The sequence below is a fragment of the Nyctereutes procyonoides genome, unplaced genomic scaffold (assembly GCF_905146905.1).
Source record: "Nyctereutes procyonoides isolate TBG_1078 unplaced genomic scaffold, NYPRO_anot_genome, whole genome shotgun sequence".
NCBI classification, from domain to species: domain Eukaryota; kingdom Metazoa; phylum Chordata; class Mammalia; order Carnivora; family Canidae; genus Nyctereutes; species Nyctereutes procyonoides.
The window spans coordinates 3,919,856-3,930,628 of NW_026575022.1; positions in this window are offsets into that span (position 1 = coordinate 3,919,856).

The following is a 10,773-nucleotide window of genomic DNA, read 5'->3' on the forward strand; positions in this document are numbered from 1 at the left end:
ACGTAGTAAACAAAATATAAATTAGTGGCTGTAAATCCAACTGTATAAATTATAAAATTAAATGAGTATATTAAACAATCCAAACAAAACACAGATTGTCATACTGGATAAAAAAGAAAGATCCAACTATATGCTGTTTACCAGAGAGATTCTTTATTTTTTAAAAAATTTTAAAAGATTTTATTTATTTACTCATGAGAGATACGCAGAAAGACACAGGCAGAGGGAGAAGCAGGCTCCCCCTGAGCCCGATGTGGCACTCGATCCAGGACCCTGGGATTATGCCCTGAGCTGAAGGCAGATGCTCAACCACTGAGCCACCCAGGCATCTCCAGAGGGATCCTTTAGATTCAAAGCTACAAACAGTTGAAAGTAAAGATGTATATGCAAACAACTATAACAAAATTGGAGTGGCTATACTAATATCAAACAAAATAAAATTTAAGTTGAAAACTGTTAATATATATAAAAAGGAATATTTCATAATGGTAAAAGTGTCAATCCATTGGGAAGATAAAACAATGACAAATATATATGCACTAATAATAGAGCCCCAAAATACCTGAAGCCAAAAGCAAAACTGACAGATGTGTAGGAAGAAACATACATTTCAACAATAACAATTAGAGACTTTAGTACACCACTTTCAATAAAAGCCAGAAAAATTATGTAGATCAATAATAGCAACTCTATAAACCAATTAGACCTAATAGACATCTAATAACAGCAACAGCAGAATACACAGCTTCTCATGTTAACATGAAATATTTTCCAGGACAGACAATACACTAGATCATAAAACAAGCCTCAATAAATTTAAAATAATTGAAAACATATAAAATATGTTCTCTAACCACAGTGAGATTAAATTCAAAACAATAACAGAAACAATTGGGGAAATTCCAAATATGTGGGAATTAACACACTCCTAAATGTCAAATGCATTAAAGAAAAGAAATCAAAATAGAAATTAGAAGACGCATTGATATGAAGGAAAATGAAGACAACATATCAAAATTTATGGGATGTGGCTAAAATAGTACTTAAAATAAAAATTGTAGCTGAAATGCCTGTATTAAAGGACTTTAAAATGTGTTTTACCTCAACATGATGCAAAAAGAATAGCAAACTAAAACTAATGCATGTAGATGAAGGAAATAATAATTTAAGATAAGAGCAGATATTAATAAACTAGAAGATAGAAAAATAGTAGATACAACAATAAACCCAAAAGTTGGTTCTTTGAAAAGATCACTAAAATTGACAAAGTTTTAAATTAAAAAAAAAAATTGACGAAGTTTTAAATAGACTTAAAAAAAACTAAAAAAAAAAACCTAAAAAATAAAAAAATAAATAGACTTACTAAGAGAAAAGGAGAGAAAACTCAAATTACTAAGAACAGGAATAAAAATAGAGAATACTTTAATCAATTTTTACAGAAACAAAAATTATGAAGAATTATATGATCTACTGTATGACAATTTAGATAGATTAAGTAAGCAAATTCCTAGAAAGACTCAAACTGCAGAAAAGGACTCAAGAAGTAAATTATGTGAATCAACCTAAAATAAGTAAAGATATTGAACGAGTAACTTAAAAAATTTCCCACAAGACAAGCCCAGGCACAGATGGCTTCACTCAAGAATTCTGCCAAAGTTTTAAAGAAGAATTAATAACAGTCCTTCACAAACTCTTCCAGTAAATACAAGTGGGAACACTTCCCAACTCATATACTATGAGACCACTATTTCCCTGAAACCCAAAGCAAACAAAGACAACCCAAGGAAATAAAACTACGAATCAATACCTCTGATGAATATAGATGCAGAATTCCCCAATAAAATATTTGTAAACTAAATCCAACAACATATAAAAAGAATTATACACCATGACTGGTGTGATTTATCCCAGGAATACCAGGTTGATTTAAAAATCTGAAAATCGGTTAGTCCAATCCACTATTTTAGTAGAAGATATACACCACGTGCCGTTTTAATAGACGCAAGATGCAAGATCATTTTAGGATTAAAACAGTCTGTATTGTATAGGGTACCCCTTTCCTTGTGTCAGGGAGAAATCCCAGGATTTCGGCCTAGGATGTCGACTGCCCACAATTTCAGCCTCCACCTCCTCTCTTGGCTGGGCACCTTTGGGTGGTGCAAAATCTATACAGAGCTAGAAGACTATGACGTCTGTAGTCTGGTTAGAGACCTAAACATGTCGGAAAGATTCAACTGAAGCAAAAGAGGCTCGCTTTGCATGGTATACATTCCCTGCTGTGTGGTATGCCTAAGGCACTGGCTGAATTAAGATCTCCTTGGAGAATTTTCCATGTCCCAGAGTAGACTTGGATAACAGAATGAGTTCCATGCACAAAGGAGTAAAGGAAATGGTTCAGAGAGCCGCCATCACCTAGAGGACCTTCAGGAAAACAAGAGATTGGATTATCTCAAATCATAATGGACAAATGAGAAAAACACGAGATAAAGGGTGCCTCGTCAGAGCTGGCATGAACTGATACTACTGAAAATAGAACCCCTCACCCTAACCCTGAGATTTGACGTCCCTGGCAACTACCAACATTGATAACGAGATCTCTTGACAAGTAAGGGTCACAACCGTGGAGGAAAGCGTGTGGAGATCCCCCCTAAGTGAAACATGGGATGCTGTTTCTGACAAAATGGAATGCTGAAATTAAGATTAATTTGAGTTATAAGAAATGATGTATTTCTTGAACTTGAGTTTGTAGACTTGGATGCATATTTGCTAACTTAGAATAACCAATGTCATAAGTGCCCTGAAAAGAATTGATGACATAAGCCAGGCCCTGAAAGAATTCAAAAGCCTCTTGAAAATTACCTTTGCTTAACTTACATTTCTACCTCTCAGCAAAGGAATATTTGAGATACTGACATACAGTTGAGTATGATATATCTGAAACTCTTTTATATAGCTCTGTAAAGACTAACAAGATAACACTGGTATTGATTTGAATAAACTTTGAGGGAAAAACTGAATAACTGGATAGGTCTTAACTTTAACGTTTTGAACATTATTGACAATATTTTAACCATCCAGACTTCACAATACATAGGATCATTCTGTTCAACTTTCACTTGATTACCCAGACAGTGGCCAATGCTTACTTCTCTCTAGAGAAGTTAGAGAACATCATTGCCAGTATTCACTTTCCTAATTCTTTGTAAATCTCTTCCCTAAGGCATCCCAGTCTGTTGTTGGTGCTTTCACCTCACCTGATCCTAATCTCATCATTCATGAATTATCATTCTTTACAGCCTTATGTCATTCAATTACCCCTTTTTCAAATGTACCATGAAGACTCCATATTTTCCTCATTCTAGGGACAAATAAGCTAAATCATTATCTTTATGAGTTAAGATTGTCCTAACTTGGTAATATTAATTTAAAAAATCACTGTGGGATCACACGACCTAAAGATTCAAAAGCAAAATGTTGCATTTTATGATCCCAGTGGGTTTGTTTTTTCTTCAATTTACCAATAATTAAGCTCCTTACCTGAAATGCAGCACAGGGAAAAACAAAACAAAACAAAAATCTGACCTTTTAAATTTCCACTCATGCTTTTTAATTTTTTTTAAGATTTTATTTATATATTCATGAGAGACACAGAGACATAAGCAGAGGGAAAAGCAGACTCCTCTCAGGGAGCCTGATGCAGGATTCGATCCCAAGACCCCAGGATCATGACTTGAGCCAAAGGCAGATGCTCAACTGCTGAGCCACCCAGGTGTTCCCCATTCATGCTTTTTCAAGCTGTCTACAATGACCAAGGCTTTAATATTATGAAGTTTTCTATGTGTAAGATCTAATATTTTGTTTACATTCAAACTTGGAGCAACCAGGCACAAAGATAAAGACAAATATACTAATTTCCGTTGTTATTAAAAGTCAATTCTGAAATATTTGGTTTAAATAACAGTATGTATTCTTCTCAAGCCTGAAGAAACTTCCTGACACGTCTGCCTGGTTATATATTCTATACCCATTATCTACAAGAGGGTTGTTTACTCCACTAATGAGCACAGAGAGCCAGCAGATGTCTAGAACCATTTGGCAGCTTCTAAACTTTATATCCATATTCCAAGAATCCATTAGCTGAAAATAGTTTTTAGAAACTTAAATGTCAGAATCCTGCCAATGCAACATCCATAGGAAATCTAGAATTGGAGGATCACATTGTTATAAAATATTTCTCCCTGAAAAGCAGCTGAAGAGATTAAGCACCATCTGAAATATTCACATGGCACCGTCAATATCATAGTTAATATCTTTAAATTTTGCCAACATTCTTTAACTTAAAACATTGAATAATTTCACCTGTGCATCAGCTATTTCAGTGACTAGAGGTGGGAGTGACAGAGAGGAAGGGTTGTAGCATATATATCTTTGTAGGCCTTATCATAATTAGGTTTTCTATGGAAGTCACAGTGTGGCAAGCTGTAGCCAATTGATGACATCTATGCTCAATTTTCTGCTCCTGACCCAAACTTATCTTAATCCACTATTCCTTTAAGTGCTTGGGAATGTTTTAAACTATTTTCTAGGAAAATTTCTGTTTCAAGCACTCTCCTGATCCAACTCGATAAAGAAGAAGACAGGCCCCCACTTGAGAGATAATATGGGTTATATGTCAGACTTCTACACTGGTCCGGTAAGACGTGAACTGTGACACCTGAATCTTATTTTAAATCATATTTATAGTCAATTGTGTAAAATATGGCACTCCAATTACTAGTGTTAATTCTTTTGTGTTTTTTTTGTTTTTTTTTTCTTTTTTTTAATTCTTTTGGACTGACTGAAAACTGGTCATTGTCATAAACTCACATGGAATATTCATAATGAAGAAAATGCTCATTAAGGGGCAACTTGTTCTTTGTTTCGTGCTAGGATCTTCATAATACTGTAAGGCCAACACAAAGCTACTTACCTAACTGCATTATCATAGTTATACAGACCTACCTTTCCTAAATTATAACTTAATTATATGGCTTTGGTGTCTTTTATGTGATGAGACAAGAAATATCCATTTGAAGATCAATTCAGTACCTCTTTAGTCTACAAAAGCTTATTGAGGGCCGATTGAATGCTCCATACACTGTATAGGGGCTGGGAATAAAAATTCAAACAACTCCAGGTCAGATGCCCCTAAGAAATTTCAGTTTAATTAGACAAATAGATACAGAAATTATTAAAATATGTAAATATACAAGTTGGTGAATGCAGGGATTGTGATATGTCTGTGGTGCTATGGGAGTAGAGAGACAGGTCCCTTAATATGTAACAGAATACAGGTTCAATTATATTACCCAATATCCCATATACATGGGAATCATGTTTATTTCTCCTAGAAGTCAATGAAGAAAACGGAATTTATTTCCACAGAGAAATTTTGTGCTTTATTGTATTATGGGAACTAGATAGCCTGAAGTAATTTGTCTTTTTATTCTGACTTCAATTCATTGCAGTAAGTAACTCATACTAAGTGTCTGATACATTTTTAAAATATCTTGTCCAAATTAGCTTTTGATGTTTACCTTGTAATTACCTTGTATTACACGTTTTTGATTATATAATTTTAAAGCAGCATGGGTAAGTCTTAAAAGGTAATCTATTTTAATCCCCTAAAGTTTCAAAGGGATTAATTTAGGCCTGTAGACTGTGAACCAAGATTACATATCTGGTTACTTGTGGAATTTAGATAGAAACATGATTACCTGAATCCTAGTATCTTGTTTTAGTTATGTCATCTTTCTAGAAGATGAAATACAAATAGATGGTGATAAATCAGAAAATGAGAAATGGAAGAAAGGAGGAGGGAAAGAAACAAAGGAAGGAGGAAAAGAGAAGGTAAGAAATTAGGAAAGGTTTAGAATTTAGTTCTCTTAAATGAGTGAAAATATCAGTGAGGGTGACAGACCATGAGAGACTCCTAACTCTGGGAAATGAAAAAGGGGTAGTGGAAGGGGAGGTGGGCGGGGGGTTGGGGTGACTGGGTGATGGGCACTGAGGGGGCCACTTGGCAGGATGAGCACTGTGTGTTTGTTATCTCAAAATTTAGATATAAATTTTCAAAAACGCAATAGTCAAAAATCTCACCATAAAATATCATTCTCTTGGCAATTTTTTCTGGGATAACTAAACATAATATTCTCTTGGTAATTTTCCTGGGATAATAAACATAACCCCAAATTCAAATCCATAAAATGAAGCAAAACATTTTTCCTTCTTCAGGATCATTGGTATAGGATGTATTTTAAGTTGTAAGCATGAACAAGTCTAATTGTTCAGACTCTTTTGAGAATCGCTCTTACCGTCTTTGCTACATTTCCTAAAAGAGATTGGTGTTTTAAGACCCAAACGCTAACAGCACAGGCCTCCACACTAGCAACCTAACATCCAACTCAGGATGGATTCTTGATTCATGAGGGGAAACAATATATTAATACAATTTTAATTCCTCCCTAAAATATTTATAAACTGAAAAACATATGATTTTGTGTGTTTGTCCCTCTGATTTGTAAAATTAGGAAACTAGCATCATCCATTCACACTTAAATAGGGGCAAACCTGTCATGTATGTCATGATTGTTTGACCAAAACGCTACCTCAATTTTATATCAGTTGGCTAGTGATTGGAAGAAAAATCACATAGCTTGGATACCAAACACTGTGATCATTGAGAATTGTTTCCGTTTTCTACTGCAACATAACAAACTGCCAAAGATTAGTGACATGAGATAATTTATCTTTCCACTTATTGAAACAACAATTTTATGGATGGTTATTGTCTATTGTTACCCATGATCTTATGGGTTGACTGGGCTCAGCTGGCAACTTTTCTCTCGGGGTCTCTCATGCAGCTGGGGCTGGAATCTTCTGAGAGATTAGCTGGGGCCAGACAACCAGGATGACTCACCCCCAGGCCGGGCGGTGGGGGCTGCTCTCCGGGAGCTCTGCTGGAGCAACCAGCACACTCTGCAATGGTCTCTCCGGGTGACCTGGGCTTCTTACACAGCCTGGCGGGCCATGTTCCAAGAGGTGGAATCCCACGCATTCCAAGAGGCCCAGGCGGGAACCAAAGGGTCTCCACCCCACCAGCCTAGATTCATGGGGATGGAGAATTAAATTCTACCTTTTGATGTGAGGAAGAACATGCATATTCCAGGAGGAAGGAATTGATGGCAGCCCTCTTTGACTATTATGTTCCCAGAGAGGTCTCCCCCAGATGAAGACACCACCGGTGAGTGCTTGGGATGGGCTACAGGGGACACATGTCACCAAAACATTCTTCAATCAGCAGTTGTAGATCTGTCCAAGTGTGTAAAAAATTTAGGATTCAAATGCACACCTGCCCACACATTTTGCTCTGAAGAATTCAGTAAAATATGAATTTACCCTTTATATTTTAATAGTAAATTATAACATGCTGTTTACTTTCTCTTTAAAGTATTACTTTTTTTTTTAAACGATGGAAATGAAACAGAAATCAGTTAATCATTAACTTTTTTCTTTGTCATTATATCTTTTTTAACTACCTTGGCATTTTCATTATTGACCACTTATTTTCAATAACAAGAAGATTGTCAAGATAACTATTAGCAGACATAAAACTGTCATTGAGAAAAGATATATTAAGCATATATTCTATACAATGTGGATATTAAAAATAGATTGGTGAACATATGGTTTTTATTTACCATATTCTGCTAAGTTTATCTGGGTGTTTTCTCAGGTACAAAGCTAGAAATAACATGAAGTATAATCATATTGTATATCCCAGAGAGCTTTTGTTACATGAGTATTTTAAGAACAACCTATCATATTTTACACAGCTGCCCAGCAAACAGTAATATAATAATGCTTCCTTTGCTGAGTTATCTTGAAGATCTGCTGTCCATATTAATATTTTTATCTTTCAAACATTGATGGAAAATCACAATACCTTGTGGTTCACATTATTTGGATCCAAGGGTCTTATCAGTTATTGTTAAGAACAGCATAAGTCTCTGTACAAGAAAATGTTTTTTGGTGAGCAATTCTATTAGAATTCTCTTTCAGAATATTTTCAGCGTGCTTCCTGTCTCACACACCTACAAATATTCTCACTTGGACATGCTGATAGTTTCCCTTTTATTAACTATCAGCAAATGTATCTACTCTTAAAATGAAAATTAGCATGGCTATTACTATTAAATTATGAAACTGATTTATGAAATTTTATCTTATTGTTTTATTGGCATATTACCAGGGTTATTGTTTTTCATTAAATGTTTATAACAACAATGATGTCCATCGAAAGATGAATGGATAAGGAAGCTGTGGTCTTTATATACAATGGAATATTACTCAGCCATTAGAAACAACGAATACCCACCATTTGCTTCAACGTGGATGGAACTGGAGGGTATTATGCTGAGTGAAGTAAGTCAGTTGGAGAAGGACAAACATTATATGGTCTCATTCATTTGGGGAATATAAAAAATAGTGAAAGGGAATAAAGGGGAAGGAGAGAATGAGTAGGGAATATCAGCGAGGGAGACAGAACATGAGAGACCCCTAACTCTGGGAAACTAACAAGGGGTAGTGGAAGGGGAGGTGGGCGGGGGGTGGGGGTGACCGGGTGATGGGCACTAAGGGGGGCACTTGATGGGATGAACACTGGATGTTATGCTATATGTTGGCAAATCGAACTCCAATAAAAATATATACAAAAAAAAAGAATGCCTAAAAAAAAAAATCAAAGTATTCCTACAAATGCCAAACAACTTACCCCCGAAGTCAGGAATTTTCATTTTGCAAACCATTTGCGTGAATCCCAGAAAGAAGTAACTTTTAGATTGCTTTGGATAGCCTCCTAACGCTTCTGTTGTGGTCAAGTAACCATCTGAGGAATATTGTTCCAGTTCTTCAACAGGATAGTGTCACCCCCATGGACCTGTAACTCAAACAGCCATGAGTAGGTCATATAACCTCAGTTGCAGCTTCCAGGGCTTATCATGGTCCATTCCATATTTCCTAGATCAACTCTAGTATACAGTGAGGTCTTGAATACATGTAAACCAGTTACCCCTGAAAGAAGTTATTATTTTCCTTCAAGGCATTACCTAACCTGGAAGGAGATGGTGAGGCAAGGATTTCAACAGAAGATCAGCAAGCTCAGAGTGGAAATTCCATTTCTTTAAAAAGAAATGACAGGACTTGGAACACATTGGTTGGGAAGTCGGGTGTTCAATATTCTGTATTAATCTGACTGGGTATTTTTGGTTAGGATTGAAGTTTATCGGAGGATGCATGTTTTCTGTCCTTGCTAGCAGAAAAGAATAAAAGTGTGTAATTTCACAGAAGTATTATTGTCGTACTGTTAACTGGATAGAAATATGGATGGATTTCTGGAAGACTAAGAGGCCAGAAACAAAATAAGCCACATGTAAGTGGTATGTTAAACATATGATTCATGTGCTGCCATCTAAACAAAAATCTACTTTGATTCCCTCCTGTTTCTTTCATTCTTTTTTTCCAGTAGGGAAGGAAATCTTTCCCAGCACTACAAATTTGGACATGTCCCATGAGTATTCTGTTTTAGACAAGGGATGACTGGCTAACCTCGTAATTGTAGACTCCATTCAGAGTAGAGAATATCCATCCAAATACTAATTAAACACTGATTAATTCAAGAGTATGCTTTCTTAAAATATTTTTCTCCTCAAGTCTGCTTTTTTTAAATCCTGAGAGGCTACCTGTTTTTAGGTTGAGTAATATTGTTGATTTCTACTTTCTCTTCATATTCAAGGCTTTCCACATTGGCTGTGGCTTGATCTTTGAGGGAAAAGATTTAAAGGGATAGGAAAATTTTTACTTGCATTGGTGATTTCTTTGTTTCTGCCTTAGGCAGGGGTTTAACACCGATTTTCCCCCCTCTCTCATGAGCTGTATTGTAAATTTTTAAGATTTTCATATCTGTGGCCATCTTTCTCATGAAGTTCCTTTGAACTGAGAAGGGGCAGCTCTATTCTGTTTGGATCCTTATGACTTAGCATTCTCTATAAACCTAGTGTTTATCTCCCATTTTTAAAAGACTTTATTATTTTTTTAAGATTTTAATTATTTTCTCATGAGAGACATGGAGAGAGTCAGAGACACAGGCAGAAGGAGAAGCAGGCTCCCTGCAGGGGACTCAATCCCAGGACCCTGCGATCACACCCTGAGCCAAAGGCAGACGCTCAACCACTGAGCCACCTAAGTGCCCCCAAGACTTTATGTTTTAAAAGTTTTAGATTCACAATAAAATTGAAGGGAAGGTTCAGAGATTTTCCATATACCTTTCCCCCCACACGTGTATAGTCTCCCCCATGTTATCAACATCCTCTACCAGTGAACCTTTATGATAATTAGTGAACCTACACTGACATATCATTAACACCCAAAGTTCATATTTTACTCTGTGGTTCGTTCTTGGTGTTGCACATTTTGTGGGTTTGGACAAATGTACAATGACACGTATCCATTATTACAGTATCAGAAAGAGTATTTTCACTGCTCTAAAAATTCTCTGTGCCCCATCTACATATTCCTTCCCATCCAGTAACCCCTGGTAGCCACTGATCTTGCCACAGTTTTGCCTTTTCCAGAATGTCATGTAGCTGGAATCATACACTATGTAGACTTTTCAGATCGGATCCCATGTCCATATCTGTTTGTGACTTGATAGCTCATTTCTTTTTAGTCTTCAGT